Genomic DNA, 20,848 nt, shown 5'->3' on the forward strand with positions numbered 1-20,848 from the left:
TTCTGGCATATAGCAGGTGTTCAATCAATGCTAGCTATTGTGGGGATGATGATGCCATTAACAGAGAGCACAAAAATAGAATAATGTCAAAGGGACAGTGGGCCGAAATGACAATCTTATTTTAGATCACCTCCTTATTTTACTACAGGGGACGTGGAGGCCCACAGGGGAGACGTGCCCAACCCGAGGTCACCTCGAGCTCATTTTTCTGTCTAGGGCTCTTCTTGGCCTACCTCACTTCACCCAGACGATTGGGGCCGTTTAGAGTGAGGACACTCATGGGCCTCAGTTTCTCCTTAGGAATTGCTGTGGGACTGCCCAGGGCAGGAATGAAGAGGCTTCAGGCTGGCTGGAGACATCCAGAAAGAACTGGAGGGTATCACTGGCAGCAGCAGAGAAATGCCGATGCCTTGCAGAAAGCTCTGCTCCAGCCTGTCAAGGTGACAGCCTGATTTTGGAAGCAATCCCGCTATTGGGGAAGGCACGTGTGTGCGCGTGTCAGTGTGTGGCTCAGAGACAGCTATTCTAGACGATCACGACGGCCATTTGGTGAGCCCTGACTGTGGTCCAGGCCCTGTGCCAGGTGTGCATCTCATAGATCTTCATGGCAGCTCTGTGGGGGTGGGCGCTGTGCTACCCCCAGCAAACTGAGGTACAGAGAGCCTGAGGAAGCGGTTCGAGGCCCCCAGCTAGTCCATGGTGGAGCTGGGACTTGAATGTAGGCCATGTGGTCCACAGCTTATGACCCTCCACACCCCCCAGCTGCCCCAATGGGCCATGCCTTACACCCGTGTCACCCTTCTCACTGTTTCACATGATCTTTACCTCTGTGATCTCCCGGTCAACTTGTGCACAGCCCTATGAGGCTCAGAGGGTCATAGGTGGGCCTAGCACCGAGTACGGTCTCATTCACTCAGCAGGTTTTTCTGAGCCCTACCACTGGGGTCAGAGCTGGGACAGGAAGAAGCGGGAGTAAGACGCTGGCCATCATGGGGCATGTGGCCTGGATTGGGCAGAAATCAACCTGTTCATGGTCTATGTCCTTTGGGTACTGGAGGTGGGCAGGGAGGCTTTGGTGGGAATGCTCAGCCAGGCAAAGGAAATGGGTGGCTGGGGTCAAGAGTCAGGGATTCTGGTCTCTGCTCTGTGCTTGGTCATTAGCAGTCACCGTGGCCAACCCCTACCTCTCATTGGGTCTCTGTTTTTCCCATTGGAACTATGAGGCAAGGGTGAGTGGATAGTCTTGAAAAGCCCTTTCAGGTGGCTGACACAGTGGGGCTATGACCTGCCTGGGACCTCCAACTTGGCTGATGTCAGTCTTGGGCTCTGGTCTGAGGGTCCGGGGGGTGGTAGCCAGTTCCCAGTCTGGCACCACCTGGGTCTCAGGCTGTATCCCAGATCCTTGGTCAGCCCCATCACATGCTGGTTCACGGAGTGATAACAAATGTCCCCATAAGTCCCTCCTTTGAGCTGACCATCTCATGCCTCCATCCTGACCTGGGCAAGGTCTCCTTTTATCTGTGTCCTTAGGCAGATCAGTTGCATCAAAACACGTAAGAAGACAGTGTGTTATGCTTTTCAATGTGTCTTTGCAGACATTTTCTCATTTCAAATGAATAAAACTCAAAATGTTGAATTAATTCAAAACGATAATAAAGGTACCATTTACGGAGTTGCAGGTGAAGGGGCTTTTGTGTACGCCTCTAATCCTCACAGGGACGCTTTCACGTATTATTATAATTATTATCGCATTTTGCGACAAGATCGAGGTTCTGAGAGGTAGAGACAATCACGTAAGGTCACAGAGCTGAGAAGTGACAGGGCTGGCAAATAGGGATGTGTCTCATTCCAGAGCCCAGGTTATTTCCTCTCTGACATCTGCGGTATTCGTTCTTCTTTCATTCAGAGTACCTACTCTGTCCCAGGCACCCACTAGGTGCTAGGGCACACAGGGAACCTGCCAGGCCTGCTCCCTGGGTGGGTCACAGTCCGTAAGAAGCCCATGAGGAAGTATAATTACTCAGAGAGGCAAATGGAAGGTCTCTCTGCCTTGGTTCAACTCTCTCCCTCTCCCCCCCGCCCCCATCTACCTAACACCTTTGTGACCTTGGGCAACTACCATCACTCTTTATGCCTCTGTTCCAAGGCTGTAAAATCGGGAAAATATAAATTTCCGCCTCACTGGGTTGTTGTGAAGGCTTCAGTAGGAAATGCACATCCAGCTGCCATGACCGTGCCTGGCCCAGAGAAGGTCTTTGGCACCCTGTCAAAGTCTGTCACTGCTCTATCTGAAAGGGTGCTCTGTGAAGCTGTTGTCATGATCAACCCCATTTGACAGCCAAAGAAATTGAGGCACTGAGGGGCCAAGTCTCTAGGACCACAGAGGAATAGGGAAGCTGAAATGGAGCCCTTGAGTGTCCCAGATGTATGTTCTGTTTCCTTTGAGCCACATGGCGCCTGTATTCCCAGGAGACTTCCCCTCTGAGTTCTGAGTCAGCTCCCCAGGAACCGGAGCCCTGACTCAGGGTGGATAAAGGAATCCCGGGAGACAAGGGGTTAAGCAGGTTGTTGCACTACAGCAGAAACTTCAGGAAGTACAGGGCTGAGAGACTTCTAAGACAGAGGGAGCTTGAGGGCCAGAGGTCAGCCTGGTTCCTGGCCCAGAGGCTGGCTCTCAAGAGGGCTCCAGCCCCCAGACCAACTTGGCTCAGCTCATGCACAAGGTCTTTGAGGCCGTCTATGATCCACCTCCATCCAGATCCTTCTCCAGGCTTGCCTCTTGGCCTTCCCAGATAGGTTCCTGAGGCTGAGGCCTGGTGGGAGGTGGCCAGAGCTGGAAAGAAAGCCCACTGCCCTACTCGGGTCCTCTTAGAGCACCTTAGGGCCTGTGCTCAGAGGCCAGGGGTCTTGAGTTCCGGCTCTGCCCCTTTTCAGGGGATGTTGGTCATGTGCCCCAGTGGCTCTGAGCCCCAGTTTTCTCATCTGTAAATGGGGGAAATTATAGTACTGCTCCCCTGGCATCAGGTAAAGTCAATCTAAGTACCTGGCATGGAGCAAGGGCCCCAGTAATGCCAGTTCCTGCTCTTGTAGGTGAGGAAACAGGTGCTGGGATCTTAGCATTCTAAGGGCTGGGTGTGGGGCTTTCTCAGTGTTCCTGTGCTTCAAATTTCCTGGGGTCTCCTTTAGGTCACAGACATTACTAGGGCCCCCGCTCTGTGCATAGCAGGGAGGCCACTAGGCAGAGTCCCTCGGACAGTGTGGGTAGGGGGCTGACCACAGCCCAGCCACAGGGTACTGTGGTGTCCTGAAATTCTGCGGCCTGTGTGGCTCAGGACCAGCTCCCAGGCATCCCGAGGCTGGCCTCAATGCCCTCAGCAGCAGCAGGAGGATCCTGATAGGGCCCTCACAGAGCACTGTGTGGCAGTGACATTAGATAACATGATCCTTAGTGGCTTCTCTGCGCCCAACTCTGTGGAGTTTTCTCTGAAACACCCAGAGGCAGGGCTGGGTGGTTGTGTCAGAGTGAGGTCACCAGGATGACTGGCCCCCCCAGACCATGGCCCAGTGGAGCTTCAAGGCTGAACTCCTGACTTGGGAACCCAGAAACCCAACCACCCCCGCCCCTGCTTCAGTTGTTAGTCTAGAAGCTCTGCTTCTCAGTTATGCCCACATACCTCAGGGTCCCAGCTGCCGGCCTGGAAGGGGCCTCGGGACTTTTGAAGGGATTTTGGAGGGAGGGCTGAGCCAGGCAGCTCAGCCCCTGCCGGCTTTGGTTCACTGACTCAGCCTCCCCCTCCCCTCCCCCCACCCACCGACCTTTCCTTCCCACTGGCTATTTATATGGGCATTTCCTGTCCCTTGAATAGGTAAAGAAACGGGAAGCGAAAGAAGCTCAACTTGGGGCTTCTTTAACCACTGGCAAATCATTTTCTTAATTATTAATTACACAAAAAGTTAGGGGCTTGGAGTGGAAACGGCCATGCCTGAGAAGCATGTACATCGAAAAGTGTAATTGCCTCTCCGACCGCATCCTCCTTCCAGAAGGACCTGCGTGTGTGGCTGGGGGCCTCCCAGGTCTGTCCTGTGTGATTGATAACAGGCCCACACGCATACATTAGCCTTTCTTTAAAAAAGGAGGGAACCTACATCGAGCCCCTGCTATGCGCCGAGCATTGTGCAAATTCCTCAGCTTGCTTTTTCTGTCAACAACATGCTGGGTATTGAAGAAATTCTTTAGGTCAGTAGATTTTGGTCTTGGCTGAACATTAGAACCCTCAGAATGGTCTTTGAGGTGCCTGGGTGGCTCAGTCGGTTAAGTGTCTGACTACTCTTGGTTTCGGCTCGGGTCACGATCTCGCAGTTCACGAGTCAGAGTCCCGTGTTGGGCTCTGTGCTGACATGGTGGAGCCTGCTTGGGATGCTCTCTGGCCCTCTCTCTCTGCCCTGCCCCTGATCGTGATCTCTTTCTCTCAAAAATAAATAATCTTTAAAAAAAAAAAAAAAGAAGAAAAGAACCCTCGGGATGATTTTAAATCCCGTGCACAGGCCCCACCGTAGGCTGGTTACATCGGAAGTGCCGGGGATGGGACCAAGGTGTGAGGATTTTGAACCACCCAGGTGGTTTCAGTGTGGAGCCGGGACTGAGAACCACTGATCTGGGCTACGGTGTGTGTAACGCGGGAGCTAATGTCGCCAGCGGTCTCTGCTTTGAAATCTGCCAGTGCTGCTTTCTGTCTTGGAAAATGAAAAAGAGAAAGATGTTGCTTTTTTTTTAAGTCAGAGAGCTATCCCTTTATTTTATCCTACTGTCATGTTGCCTTTCTCTCCTCTTGGGAAGGTGGCTTTGCCGGGGCCAGGACTTGGGTGAGGGATTGGGTATTTGCCTACCTGTTAGTCAAAGAAAGCTGTCACAAGGGACTGAGAGATGGACCCAGTGATGGTCTGTCTTGTGAAGAGCCTCCCCAGCTTATCCTGGAGCCCAGTGTCACCTGTCCCATTCATTTCTACAGAAACGGCTCTATGAACACTCACTCGCGTTGTGGACTTTGGTGTGTTGATAATTAGGTAGCTTACCAATGGTGTGCGTGTATGTGTTTGTGGTCCCGGACAAGTGTCTCTTCTTCACCTTGTGTCCCTAACGTCCCAGCTGGTGTGGTCTGTGACCTGTGTCAATAAATACCTGCCAAATAAAGGAACCTGAATAGACAGCACTGTTTGTGAGACGCTGACTCCAGGCCCTGGGCTGAGGGCTCACTGGCTCTGCCTTATTCTGTCCCTTTAGCGAGCTCTGTAGGAGATGTCGCTGCTATTCTCCCGTCCCCTAGGTGAGGAATGGAGGAGGTTCAGAGGCCGAGGAGGTTGAGGTGGGCGGGCAGCACAGTCACTTGTACTCTGCCCGTCCTTCACTCCCAACACCCCTGCACTCCAGGAGCTGACCACCTGCCCCCGGGCTTCCCGTGAAGCCATGGGTCCCCAGGATGGACATCCGTGACCTTGAGAGCATGTGCTTCACTTCTCTGGGCCTGCGGTGTCGGGGGAAAAATAGTGATCATGACACTAACTACTGGGTTTGGTGCTTGCTATGCGTTACCGTGCTGGGACTTAGCACTGTGAACTCATCTCATCCTCTCCCAGGTGAAGGAAGTCCTATCATTATCCTGTTGACACACGTCCTCCCTGTCACTGTTCTGCCCACAGGCTCCTGCCCCACTCAGAGGAGAAGCCCAAGCACTCCGAGTGCCCACCAGCCCTACAGGGGCCGGCCCGCTCCTGCTCCATCACACTGGCTTCTGCCTTCTCTTTCTTTCTCTGTCTTTCTTCTTCCCTCCCTCCCTCCCTTCCTTATGCCATATTTTATCCAGACACAGCAGATTCCCTAACCAATGTTTCCATTTAGCTATATTTCTCCCTTCTTACTTTTTATTCTCTGCCAACCCTTTAAAAGAAAGAGTACGTTGTTTGCTCACTTCGTTCACCTGGCAGTGGGCTTTTCTTCCTTTAGCCCAGCATTCTCTTATGTATAGGATAAAATGGCATCATTTAATTTTTAATTTTTCTTTTACATTTTTTAATGTTTATTTATTTTCGAGAGAGCACGAGCAGGGGAGGGGCAGAGAGACAGGGAGACACAGAATCTGAAGCAGGTTCCAGGCTCTGAACTGTCAGCACAGAAACCGACGTGGGGCTTGAACTCACAAACTATGAGATCATGACCTGAGCCGAAGTCAGACGCTTAACCAACTAAGCCACCCGGGTGCCCCAAAATTGCATTATTTTAATACTTTATACTTTTTCCATGCTGTCTCTTTTTTATTATTTTGACACTCATGTAGGTCTCAAACATAGACCTTACTAATGAGATCAAATTCTCTTTCTATTCATAAATTTAGCAAGACTTTGTGGAGTCCCATATGAGTTGCATTTTGTTCTAGGATTCTGAAAATAAATACTAAGTAAGGTCCTCAAGAAGTTTATCCCAAAGTGGAGAGACCGCTATCTAACCCCTACACAAAGGCTGTGCCATCATACTATGACCCATGGTTCTCTATGGCAAAAGTGTGGCATCTATCCCAGCTGTCACAGCTCAGGAAGGGCTCCTGGACCACGTGTAAACTGAATCTCAACCTGAAACCTTGAACTGAATTTTTGTAATAGCTTTATCGAACTATGTTTTAAATATCATAAAGTTTATCCTACTTGAGGATACAATTCAATGCTTTTTTGGTAATGTTACCAAGGGGTGCAATCACCCCAAAAAATCCATTTTAGAATGTTCTCATGGCACCCCAGTATGGTCTCTCCCTCACGCTCATTTACAGGTAATCCCTGTTACCACTCCAACCCTAGACAAACAGTCATCTACTGACTGCCTCTATCAATTTGCCTTTTCTGGATGTTTCACATCAGTGGAATCATACACTATATAGTCTTCTTGTGTCTGGCTTTTTTCACTTATTATAACACCTTTGAAGTTCATCCATACGGTGGCACCTGTCATTCATTCATTTGTTCTTTTTATCACTGGATAGTGTTCTGATCTATGGATTTGCCACATATTTTCCTATCCACTGATCAATCGGTTGACGGGCATTTAGGTTGTTTCCAATTAGGACCTATTATGAATAATACTGCTATAAACACTGACTCATAAATCTTTCTGCGCATATGTTTTCGTTTCTCTTAGTAGACACCCAGAAGAGGACTTGCTGGGTCATGTGGTAAATTTATGTGTAACTTTTTGAAGACCTGCCAAACTATTTTCTGAAGATGCTGCCCCATTTTACGTTCCCTCCTGCAATGTGTGAGGGTTCTGTTTCTCTAAGTCCTAGCCACATTTGTTATTGCCTGTTTTATTTTATTTTACTTTATTTTATTTTAATTTTTTTAAAGTTTATTCATTTTTGAGAGACAGACAGAGCATGAGTGGGGGAGAGAGGGAGGGAGACACAGAATTCGAAGCAGGCTCCAGGCTCTCAACTGTCAGCACAGAGCCGGACATGGGGCTCGAACTCACAGACCACAAGAATGTGACCTGAGCCAAAGTCAGACGCTTAACTGACTGAGCCACCCAGGTGCCTCATTATTGCCTTTTTAAAAAAGAAATTATAGTGGGTGTGATATAGATCTCATGTCACATTTGCATTTTCTTTTTTTTTTTTTAATGTTTATTTATTTTGAGAAAGAGTGAGAGAGCTGGGGAGGGGCAGAGAGAGAAAAGGAGAGAGAAAATCCAAAGCAGGCTCCACACTGTCAGCACAGAGCCCTATCTGACGAACCCACGAGATCATGACTTGAGTCGAAACCAAGAGTCGGACACCTGACTGACTGAGCCACCCAGGTGCCCCACATTTGCATTTTCTTAATGACTAATGATGTGGAACACCTGTTCATGTGTGTCTCAGCTATTGGTATATGTTCTTTAGAGAAATGTCTGTTCATATCTTTTGCTCATTTGTTGGATTAAGTTGTTGTTTTCTTCTTATTGAGTTGTAGAAGTTCATTGTAAATACTGGATACAAGTCCTTCGTGGGATTTGGTTTTGTAAATATTCTGTCCCACTGTATTGTCATGTCATTCCCTTAATCGTGGCTCTTAAGTACAAAAGCTTTGAATCATGATGAATTTCAATGTATTAATATTTTATTTTATAAACCATGCTAAGAAATGTTTGCCTAACCCAAGGGTTTGAGGATTTTTTTCCTATGTATTCTTCTGAAAGTTTTATTGTTTTGGCTCTTACATTTAAGTCAATGATCCATTTTGAGTTCATTTTTTTGTGCATGGTGTGAGGTAAGGGTCTATCTAAGTCCTTTCTTTTGCATATAGATGGGTAGCCAATTGTCCCGGTGCTGTTTGTTAAACAGGTTATCCTTTCCTCCAATGAACTACTTTGGCACTTTTGTCAAAAACTGACCACGATGTAAGGGTTTATTTCTGGACTCTTAATTCTGTTTCATTGATCTATTTAGTAGTCCTTACACCAGTACCACACTATCTTGGCAACTGTAGCTTTGAAATCAGCAAAAGGAGGCCCTACAACTTTGGTCTTCTTTTTCAAGAATTTTCTGGTTGTTCTAGGTGATTTTCACTTCCATACACATTTTAGGATCAGCTTGTCAACGTCTGGGAAAAAATCCTGCTGGAATTTTGAGATGGATCATGTTGAATCCATAGATCAGTTTAGGGAGTACTGCCATTTTAAGATCAAGTCTTAAAATCCAAGAACATAGCAATGTCTCTATATTTATTTAGACTTCTTTGATCTGCCTCAGTAAAGTTTTACAATATTGAGTGTAGGATCTTACACTTCCTTTGTTACATTTATTCCTAAGCATTTTATTCTTTTAGATACTGTTAGTGTATTCATATATTTTAAAAAAATTTTTAACGTTTATTTATTTTTGAGACAGAGCACAAGCAGAGAAGGAGCAGAGAGAGAGGGAGACACAGACTCTGAAGCAGGCTCCAGGCTCTGAGCTGTCAGCACAGAGCCCAACATGGGGCTCGAACCCTCAAACTGAGAGATCATGACCTGAGCTGAAGTCAGACACTCAACCAACTGAGCCACCCAGGAGCCCCAGGAGTGTACTTATATTCTTAATTTAATTTTTGGCTTGTTCATTGTTTGCAGGTAGGAAAAAAATTGATTTCTATACACTGTTTTTGTATCCTGTGACCTTGTTGTGCTTATTAATTACATAGTATATGCTTTTAGATTCCTTGGGATTTTCTACATATACATACCATGCTGAGAATAAAGACGAGTTGTACTTCTTCCTTTTTTCCTCTTTGTTGTTTCTTGCTCCTGTGAAGTCTATTCCTGTTTTGGGATGTCTGCCTCGATTGTTCTTCCTCCAGATACTCCCTGGCTCACTCTCTCCCCCCGCTTAGGTCTTTACTTCTTGTTGAGGCCTTCCTGGAACACCCTACTGAAATCAAACCCCTTCTGCCCACCCCCAGTGCCTGCCCCACACTGTATAACCCTTCTCTTGCTTTATATTTTTCACAGCACTGACCACTTCAGACTTTGTACCTCTCCTCTGTCAAGACGGTCCCAAGAATTCCAAGAATGAATAATGTATCTGGAAGGAGGGCCCAGGCTGATATCTGGCCAATGTTGGGTGAAGGAGTGTCCAGAAGGAGTTTCCTCTGGGGTGCTCAGTCCCCTGCCCCACCCTTCTTGGCTGGGAAGGGAAAGGTCTCTCGAAGCAGATGGGATGACATTCAGGAGGTATTGGGTGGGGGTACTAGCAGCTGCCAACGACACGAAGTTGAAGGGCATATCCACACGTGCCTGCCCTGGACACCCCACCCATACCAAGAGAAGGCCCTCGGGGATCCACCCAAAGCCTTTTTGCACTGGCCTTCTCCCGGATAGGAAATGCAGGTGCAGGGAGGTGGGGAGGACGGAGGAGGTTTCCCAGGGCCTCCTCCAGCCACCCATCCTGGTAGAGGGGATTCTGCTTTTGGAGACTGTACTTACTCCCTTAGGACCAGGAAAATACACTCCCTATTTGCATGGGATTGAGAAACAGGGTCTCTCTGCAGCCCCTCCCGTATCTGAAGCTTGCCGCAGAACTAGGATTGGGGCCGGGCAGGGGGGCTCCCAGACCAGGCATAGGGGCGCGGGGGGGCTGTGGCAGAAGAAGCCCCTGACTAGATGCCAGGCAATCCTGGATCCGGTCCTGCTCTGGGTTTGTGCAGCAGAGTGAACTTGAGCAGGAGGAGTTGAGCCCTCCAAACCGAGGTTTCCGCCTCTACCAAATGGATCTGAGGAAGCCACCCAGGGGTGGGGGGCTAGACTCCCGCACTCTGGGTTTCATTTCTTCATCTGTACACTCAGTACTCCTCACGGGCTGGAGGCCCCAAGAAGATATTATCCATCAAAACAATTTTTTTTATCATAGTAAAACACACTCAATATGAAATTTGCCATCTTAACCGGTTTTTACGTCTACAGTTCAGTGGCATTAAGTACATTCACCTGTTGAACCCCAAGAAGATACAGTCCTTTAAAAAGTCCTGTTCATCCCCCACCCTTCCCCCTTGTGGCCCACACCTATGCTCCGTGTCACCTCTGCCCTTGTTCCTGTCGCCCTGAGAGGTGCCATGATTTAGGGATTCCTCTCTCTCCCAGGCTGGGGTGATGTTACAGAGTGGTGCGGCAGGGCCAGCTGCCATGGGCGACGCTGTTGGGGCAAACTCGGGGCATCACTGGTTGGGCCCTGGTGGGCGTGTGGTCCAAAGCACACACCGTACATTTCAGCTCATTCATTCAAGTCCCTTATCCCTCCTGAGAGCTTTGGGGGAGGGCACTACTGTTATCTCCATTTCGGAGATGAGGAAACCGAGGCAAAGGGAGGCTATGGGACTTGCCCCCCAACACTCTGCCTTGTCACGTTACTGGCAGAGATGGGATTTGAACCCAGGCACTTGGGCAGGGCTGCACTGCTGTCCTCCAAATCATAAACCATTTGAACTTAAACTTTTTACTCGATGCCAGCACTCTACCCTGTGAAATTTACTATGAAAGTGGTCCAACTTTGCTTCCATTGCAAGTTCTCTTCTATTCGCACACCTTCATTTAGAGAATCCTAGAACCCTCTCCACTGACGGATTGCTAAGTGAATCATTAGGTTGAATGCACAATTGCTTTATTACAATCCCCTTGTCCTTGATTTCCAAGTGGTGCCTGAAATTACTGAATCTAAATTAGAGCGCAGAATATTAGCCCTTAAAAATAACTAGTGCTTGTAAGAGTCATCAGAAAGATCCCTGTTAACTCTTGGGATGACTCATTAAGTAAAATAACTGGGTCCAATTTAAGGCTGTTTCTCTCCAGCCTATTAAGGATTCTCGGGGTCTGGGATACATATCAGTTTAAAATCAACCAGCAGAGCTGGGAGAGTGCAAACCTCCATGGATTTAACAGTTACCAGATTGCTGGGGGCTTGGTTTCCTTGTCTGTAAATGGGGACCACCTCATGGGGATAGTATGAAGATTAATGAGTTGGCTATCTAAATAGTGCCTGGCCCCCACAGTAAGCATTAGATCATGTCAACAATTATTACTGCCTCAGCTGAGCTGGCTGCTTTCACGGACGGCTTTGGTTCACCAGGAGTTCACCTTGAGGCCATGTGACCGGACCCCATCTTTTATGATGAAAAATTTCAGGCATACAAAAAGGTTGGAAAACTATCATTCATAAACAGCCTTACATCCACCACATAGACTCAACAGTTGTTAATGTTGTGCCATTATCTTGTTTATTTGTGTGTTTTCTTCTGAACATTTAGAGGAAGTTGCTAACATCATGACCTTTCACTGAGAAATTCTTTTTTTTCATGTTTATTTATTTATTTATTTAGAGAAAAAAAGCACGCGTTCGCGCACAACTTGGGGAGGGACAGAGAGAGAGGGAGGGAGAGAATCCCAAGCAGGCTCTGCACTGTCAGCACGGAGCTCGATGCTGGGCTCAATCTCACAACCGTGAGATCATGACCTGAGCCAACATCAAGAGCCAGACGTTTAACCCACTGAGACCCCCAGGCGCCCCTCACTGATAAATTCTTCAGCATGCATCCTTTAAGAAAAAGATACGCTCCTAAGCAGCCACCAAAGGTAATAATAATTCCATAGTATCCTCTAACAACCAGCCCATAGTCAAATTTCCCTGGTCTCAGCAGAGGGGTGCCATCAAATTTTGGATTTTTGCCAATCTGATGGATGAGTCTCTCAGTGTAGGTATAATTTTCTTGTCTCTTATGATTACGAGTGAGAATCTTTGTACATGTTCAAGGTCCTTCAGCAATTCTGTTTCTGTGATCTACCTGCTCATGATTTTTGTCCATTTTAAGATCATATTTTTGCTTTTTCATCTCTACTTCTAATCACTCCTTATATATTGGTGAAATTAGCCTTTGTTTTTAAGTTACAGATTGTCTCCCATTTGTATTTTTTTAAAGCTTTTTTCACTTATGGTTAGGTGGTTTTTTTGTTTTTTTTTTTTTTGCCATGAAAAGCTTTTTAAAAACTTTGCTTTAATTTTATGTAGTTGAATGTTTCAACTTTTTCTTTTATTGTTTCTGAATTTTGACTCCTAACTCAAAAGGAGTTATATCCCTATCACTTCTGAGCTATAAAGGAATCCCCTCAGTTTTCTCCCACAAGTTGTAAGGTTTCATTGAAAAAACCTGAATCTTTGGGGGCACCTGTGTTAAGCGTCTGACTCTTGGTTTCAGCTCAGGGCATGATCTCATGGTTCGTGAGTTCAAGGCCCACGTGGGGCTCTTTGCTGACAGTGCAGAGTCTGCTTGAGATTCTCTCTCTCTCCTTCTCTCTCTGCCCCTCCCCGTACTTGTGCATTAATGTGTGTGTGTGCACGCGAGTTCTCTCTCTCAAAATAAATAAATAAATTAGTTAAAAATTCTGAATCTCTGGTCCATTTGGTATTTATGTTTGGTCTGAAGTTTGAGTCTACTTTACCTTTTGTTTTTCAAAATGGCTATTCAATTGTCTCAGGGTCATTTTTTTTAAAAGTCCGTCATGTCCTAGTGATTTGAGTTGTTATTTTCGCCATACATCAAATTTCCATTTGTAGTTGGGCAAATTTCTGGATTTTGGATTCTGTTCCATTGCTCTGTCTGTCTATTCATGTTCCTAACTATACCATTTTAATTGTAGAGACTTTATGGCATTTTTAAATATCTGGTAGGGATAACTCCTACCCCGCTGCCCTTCTTTTTTAGTTTTCCTGGCTATTCTTGATTGTTTATTATTTCATATCACCTTCAGAATCAACTTGTTTAACTCCAGGGAAAAAATTTAAAAAAAAAATCTTCAGTATTTTCATGAAGAGCATGTTAAATGGATCTCATATTTACATGAGCCAAATGGACATCTTTATGGTATTGAGTCATCCGATCCAAGAACATGTTATTTTCAGGGGGCTCTTTTTGGGGGGCACAGGCTTTAAACAGGTTGACTTGTGTCGCTCCCAAAAGGTATACAGAAGTCCTAACTCCCAGTACCCAGAATGTGACCTTATTTGGAAATAGAATCTTTACAGAGGCCATTAAGTTAAAATGAGGTCATTAGGCTAGGCCCTAATCCAATATGACTGGTGTCACTCTACAAAGGGAAATTTGGACACAGACACGAGCACAGGGAGAGCACCACGTGAAGGCAGACATCAGGGTGATGTCCCTGAAAGCCAAGGAACACCAAAGACCGCTCACAAGCCACCAGCCACCAGGAGAGGGGCTTGGAACAGATTCTCCCTCATGGCCCTCAAAAGGCACCAGCCTTTCTGGTACCTTGGTCTTGGACTTTTGGCCTCCAGAACTGTAAGACAAATTTGTTTCTGTTTTTTTGTTTTTGTTTTTTCGTTTGTTCGTTTTAAGAGAGAGCCAGCACGAGACAGGGAGAGGGGGAGAGGAAGAGAGAAAGAGAATCCCAAGCAGGCTCCATACTCAGCGTGGAACCCCATGCAGGGCTCAATCCCACGACCCTGGGATCATGACCTGAGCTGAAATCAAGTCAGATGCTCAGACCAACTGAGCCACCCAGGTACCCTGACAAATTTGTTTTTTTAAATCCACTTGGCTAGTGGTGCTTTGTTACAGCAGCCCTAGCAATATACTAGAGCCCACTTCTCTTAGGGCAGGAGGGAGCCGTCCACCCACTACTTCAGGACATGGGGCAGCATTTGTGTGCTTTCCTGTCCCTGACCCTAAGCAAGCCCAGCCTGGTCTGTTTCTTGCCTGCCTGAGGTTGGATGTGTGAGCCAATGAATGCATTGGAAAGCTGGAGGTGTGACTTCACTCTCAATGGGTGGCCAAACCCATTGAGGTCAAGGCCAATGAATGAGTCATCTGTGCAATGTGGCTCAGTGAGTCAGGGAGCGTCAGGCAGAAAGCCCAAGTGTGGGACCTATTTTCTCTTCCCTTTCCTCTGGAACCTAGAATCAGCCCCCTAAAAGTCATCAACCCCAGAAATAAACAGTGAAACAGGGTAACACATCACCTTCTTGACACACCCATTGTGTGCTGGGGAAAGATAAGGACAAAGGACTTAGAAAACAGAGAGAAAGAGTATGAGGCACCCAGCCGTGACACTTACTTGCTGTGTGCCTTTGGATGGGTTAGGTAACTTCTCTGGCTTCGGTTCCTCTGTCTCTTCACATGGGGGTTGGTAATGTTACCTGTCGGACAGGGTTAGTGTCACCATACAAGGAAATGAACACAAAGGACTTAGCAAAGGGCCAGGCTCAGAGCAAGAACTCAACAGAGATTGGCAACAATTATGAATAAGAACTGCCCCTAAGTAATGTACCCACAAAGACAAAACTGTGATCCACAACTGCCGAGTTTTCACCTGTGATTCTGAACATTCTGCAGGTAATTCTTCCCCCTCCTTCCCTCAGGGAAGAGTTTGGAATAGACCAGCCATGATCTCATTTGCTCCCTCCAACATTAATTAGTGTCTTCTAATTATGAAAAGGAAATTATGTCTCAATTCATACTCTAAGAGAAATTAACAACAGAAAGGTGTCATTTCTTAATGTGGCGTCAGTTCTCCCCCCCCCAGCAGCCTGGGGCGTGGCTTGGGGCTATGTTGGCAAGCTGTGTCCTCGGCTCAGGGACAGGTCTGAGTCATGGAGGCCCTGCTACTTCCTGGTCCTGTTCCTGGGCTCATCTTCACGGGTTTGTTCAACAAACCTGCTTTGAGGTTTGTGCTGGGGACCAAGAGAGGCAAAGAAACCGTGTCCTTGCTCCCAAGCTAGTGGGAGAGACAGAAATGGTCAGCTATGGAGACTGTTCAACACAAGATGCTGGGGCTTCATCTGGTCCCACAGCAAATCTGAGAGTTGGTCTCTTGGGTTATTGCTGCCCCATTTTACAGGGGAAGAAACTGAGGTTTCCAGAGGAAAGTGTTCGATAATCAAGGCCCATCTCTCAGAGAGACATTTTATCCAGACATTTCTATTTTATATCAGTCCTTCTGTCTCCAGGTAGACCTCCCCTTCTTTGGGTATCTTTCCCTCATAACCTTCTCCCAGCTGGGTGAGGGTCCCTTTTTTGGCCTCCCCAACCTGTACCCTGGCACTTAGCACCTGGCTTGTACTTACTTACTAACAAGTGTGGCCCTCTATGAGAATGTTTGTTAATTGAATGATGGCAGTGTTTTAATTTCTGTCCATCTCGAACCTTTTACTTTACTGTATTCTACTGGATCTAAGATGTCAGCAATTCTAAGGCTCCCTCACTAGTTTATGCACCATTAAGAAAGAAAAATGCTGCTAATTAGCTATGTAAATTAACTATTATACGCTTCTGATCGTAAGTCATGTAAGGAATATTAAAATATAAAAAGATGTGCCTTAGATTCCATGAGATATATTACAAAAATCAATTACTGCTTTTAAACACATCCTAGGGGAAGAAGATGCTATAAATATCCACATATTAATAATAACAAAGTTTACTAAACACCCTCAGCCAGGCATTGTTCTAAAGCAGTTTTCATTCATGATCTCATATCAGGGGTTGGCAAACTTTTCCTGTAAAGGGACAAAGGTAAATATTTTAGGCTTCGGGAGCCAAAAAGCGTCACAACTATTTACCTTCCACTGAGGTGCGAAAACAGCCACAGAGGATATGGAAACCAACAGGTATGCATATGTTCCAAAAGACTTGATTGACGGACACTGGAATTTGAATGTCGTACAACTTTCATGTATCACAAAATATTATTCTTGTTTGATCTTTTCCACAACCGTTTGACCTATAAAAACCATTCTTAGCTTGTGAGTTGTACCAAAAGAAGGAGTGGGCTAGATTTGGGTCAGGGACTGTAGTTCAGTGACCCCTGTCTCATATCAACCCTACAAGATGCTATTATTATCCTTATTTTACGCATGAGAAAATTGAGTCTCTGAGAGGTTAAGTAACTTTCCCAAGGACACACAGCTTGTGAGTGGTCAAGCTGGAATTCTAACCCAGGCAGTCTAACTTTGTATCTTGTCTTTAACAAGTTACCCTAAATAGAGTGACTATGGTTTACCCTAAATACGGGTGCCCTCTCATGTTTTTCACTCTTTCTCCTGATCACAATAGTTCCACTCTTGTGCTGAAAAATTCAAACCACACAGAGTTATAAGGAAGAAAATGAAAGTAACTCCACCCTCCAGAGATAAATGCTTACGGGTGTTGAACACACAGCTTTCACAATGCTGACTAGATTTAGAACATTCTGAACACTGTGTGACTTTGGAGAGGTTGCCTAACCTCTCTGGGCCCTTGTCTCTCAAGTGAGGGAGCTGGCTCCCATGACGCAGCCCTGCAGGCCCTCTCAGGCCTGACCCTGGATTTGTGTTTGTAAGGATTGCACAAGAGCAGCTGGTTCTGTCCTCACTGCTTGGGTGTGGAGGTGAAGTCACCCATTGCCAGCCCCTCAGGATGGGTCAATTGGTCCCCTCCGGTGGCTCCTCCAAATCCCAAGCACTGAGTGACTTCGGACAGCAGGGACACCAGGGCCTGACTCGGGGGTCCTAAGAGGTTCAGGCTCCCTCCAGGGATGGTGCCAGGAAGCCTTATGCCCAATGAATAGAGCTCCAGGCAAGCAGGGAGTCAAAGACTTCAGCCAGCAAGCCTGGGACGGAACGGGCACAGGCAGAGGCTTAATACACGGAGGCTCCTGTGGCGGGAGGCCTGGGCCCCATTCCATCTCTCAATCAGACAGGGCCAGGGTTTGGATCTGTGTCTGATGATCACCAGCTGCATGACCTTGGGCACATTCCCTCTCTGAGCCTCTCTCCTTGCCTGTGTAACGGGGAGAATAACCACCTCGGGGGATCACTGATTAGTTCTTCAGACGATACTGTAATGAGCTGGCACAGAGGAGAGGCTTAATAAATGGCCGTTTCTGTCCTCTTCTCTTCATATACTTTCCAAGAGTATGCTTGTATCTATTTATTTTTAAATGTTTATTTCTTTATTTTGGGGGGTGGGGGTGGGGGGAGAGAATCCCAAGCAGGCTCCTCGCTGCTGGCACAGAGTCCAATGCAGGGCTTAGGCCCATGACCCATGAGATCATGACCTGAGCTGAAACCAAGAGTCATACGCTTAACCCACTGAGCCACTCAGGCGCCCTTTGGCAGTATGCTTTGAAAAAGTTCTTCCACCGTGCCGCAGATTACGACGTACTGTATGTCAGGGCTGCATCTAAGGGAGTACAGGTGTGGAGGCCCACAGATGAGAAAAACAGTCCCTGCCCTCAAGCAACTCAGGGAGGGTAAGATAAGGATCTAAGAGACTTTTATACAAATAGAACCTTTGGACAAAGTCCTCCAGGGTTCAAGGGAAAAAGGTGGAGAGACCAGGGAAGGCTTCCTGGAGATGTCACTTTGGCTGAGTCTTGGAGGATGGAAAAAAGATATGGCTGAGCCCAGCACGAACAGCATCCTGGCCGGGAGAGGGGGAGCAGTGTGAGCAAAGGTGTAGGGGTGGGGACACAGGCCCACTGAATTTGCCTAGAGAACCAAAGAGCCAATGACAGTAGGGGGGGGGGGGGGTTGGGCCGGATGGATGGGTGAGGCCAGGGGTGGTGCGCTTTGGATTTGGTGGGAAAGGCGGAGTCTTGGAGGGTACTGAGCAAGGGCAGAGGCTGTCTGACAGCTTGGCCAAAGACCTATGGATTCTGAAAGAGAACATGAACAGCAGGAGCCAGCTCCCTCTCCTGAGAGCACCCGTTCTGGGTGTGACCCACCCAAGGCCCTTTCTCACACATGGTCTTCCTTAGTTCTAGACGGATAGTATTCCCAGTTTACCAGCGGGGAAACCAAAGCTGACAAATGTTAAGCTGCTTGCCAGAGCTCACAGAGTAGACAGTGAGCTGGGCTGCTCTCAGACTATAATCTGTGAGAGTGCCACCCTCTTTCCTTCTGTTACGCCAGGACAGATCCAAAGTCCATTCTGAGGGCAGGATTTGGACAGGGCTTGTAGGGTAGTCATTGCTATTATCGCCATCACAGGAAGGAGGGAGTGGAGGCTCAGCAAGGGAAGTGACTTAGTCAAGGCCACATGTTAAGGGTGGGGAGTCCAGGCCAAGCCTTCAGAGTTCAAACCCTTCCCATTACCCCCCACTGCCTCCGGGTTTATTTCTAAGCACATCTAAAATGGCAAAGAGCCCAGGGGCACCTGGGTGGCTCAGTTGGTTAAGCATCCGACTTTGGCTCAGGTCGTGATCTCACTGCTGGTGAGTTCAAGCCCCGCATCGGGCTCTGGGCTGACAGCTCAGAGCCTGGAGCCCGCTTCAGATTCTGTGTCTTCCTTTCTCTCTCTGCCCCTCCCCTGCTCATGCTCTGTTTCTTTCTCTCTCTCTCTCTCTCTCTCTCTCTCTCTCTCTCTCTCTCCTTCAAAATAAATAAATGTTAAAAAATAAAATGGGAAAGAGCCCAGGTCAGAAAGACCCAGTTCGTTCCCGAGTCAATACCCATAATTCATACTCCTTTATGCCCTGCCTGGCCCACGATTCCAGCCCCACTACCATCACCAAAGTCTAGATCATGTTGGGCATCTCTTGGACTCAATCCCCGATAAGAAGCAGCATCTCCACTGCCTGGACTGAGGTCTTCAGTGGCTACACCTTTACCACCACACTTCCTGAACTGAGCCACTGTGTTGGTTGGTCTCGAGGAGGGACCTTTTCCTGAGCTGTGCCTCTGTCCCAACTACACCTACCAGTGACTTGTGGTGACCTTCTCCCCAGGTTCTGATGCCAGACCCCGAAACACACGGTGGATGATGATATAAGAACTGCTTGCTGGGAAGGGGAAAACCAAGAGGTTTAGTGAATCATAGTGAGAAGGGGTAGGGTAGGGTCTGGGTTCCTTACAGTTACTGTCCTCTCACTTGGGCCTCAAACCACACACAAAGTAGACCGTTGTAAACCCATTCTACAGATGTGGGCTTAGAAGCCCATAGGGGAAGAGATTAGCCTAGGGTCGCCCAGAAGCAAAATAACAGCACGGGGGTTCAAACTATGCTCTTTCCAGAAAAAGATAAAGAGGAAAACCCACAGAGCTCAGCAGACACCTGACTCTGGGGCCAGACTGTGCCACCAGCACTATAATAGCTGTATAAAAAAAAGTTTTCTTTTTTTTTAAATGTGGGTAGAGGAATATATAATGAATGCTGTTGGTTAAAAAAAAAATGGGGCAGATAAAGCTGGTATGCTGTGAAAAGTCAGCAGCTGTAATATTTTATGATTCAATGCAAAAAATATGTTGAGTTCCTCAGCTGAATAAGTGGTATAAACAAATAATTTTTTCTTTCTTTCCTTTTTTTTTTTTTTTTTTTTTAAGATACAAGGAGGGTGTTGCCATTATCTGAGGACCTCTTTGCTGTTCTCAGACAATGTTCATCTGAAGGTAGAAAATGCCCTTAACAGCACTCAACCCTGAACTTTTCTAGAACGTAGGCAGAAAGTTTGAGCATGTGTAGACACGGAAGCTAAACAAGGCAAATGCAGAAGTTGCCTCTGGTGATAGTCCACAGATCAACGATACACGGTACATGAAATCCCCATCCCATCCCCCCTCTCTGCAACAGAGGGGAAGAAACCGCAGAATGTTCCTGACTCGGCACCCTGGCGGGGTGGCGCAATATTTATGTTTGTGTACCTAGCACAACGGTGCCGCCCTCCACTGCCCAGGGGGCCATCACTGACGCTGTGCGGGTGGCCGCACGGGGTCTTCCCAAACGTTTGCCCTGGACTCTTGAAGCGCCCTAGGACTGGATTTCGGATTCAGTCCGTAGAGATGACAAGAGTCAGGGCTTGGGGGTTGAAGCCCCTGAGTCCAGCTCATCCTAAGCGCCCTAACAGTATATATTCGTGGAGTAGAGACCTGGAGAGAGGCTCGACCTTAGGCGAACGCGACCAGAAACGTGTCCTGTGACCTCTGGGGGGCGCTGTCGAGCCACGCTAGGGGTCGCGTCCCCAAACGCCGAACCCCGAAATCCACGACACCTTGCGATCCCATACTTGAGATTTCAGCCCTCTTACTCGCCTTTCTCGGCTCAAAGTCCACTAGAACTACTTGCCTGGGGATAACTTGTTCCCTGTGGTGCTTCGGTTGGAAGGCATTTGACTTGTTAAATGTATGTTTTTCTAAAGTAGCCGGAGAGCAAATCTGGAAAACAGGAAAACTTTTCCCTGAACTTACTTCTCCACCCCAACTCACCCCGGTTATCCTTAGTAGGAACGACATTTCCACCGACAGACTTGTTAATTTTTCTCCAACTCTCATTTCAGGTTCTTCTCTGTACCCCTACCCCCAGCATTGTG

This window comes from Panthera uncia, assembly GCF_023721935.1.
Source record: "Panthera uncia isolate 11264 chromosome A1 unlocalized genomic scaffold, Puncia_PCG_1.0 HiC_scaffold_17, whole genome shotgun sequence".
NCBI lineage: Eukaryota > Metazoa > Chordata > Mammalia > Carnivora > Felidae > Panthera > Panthera uncia.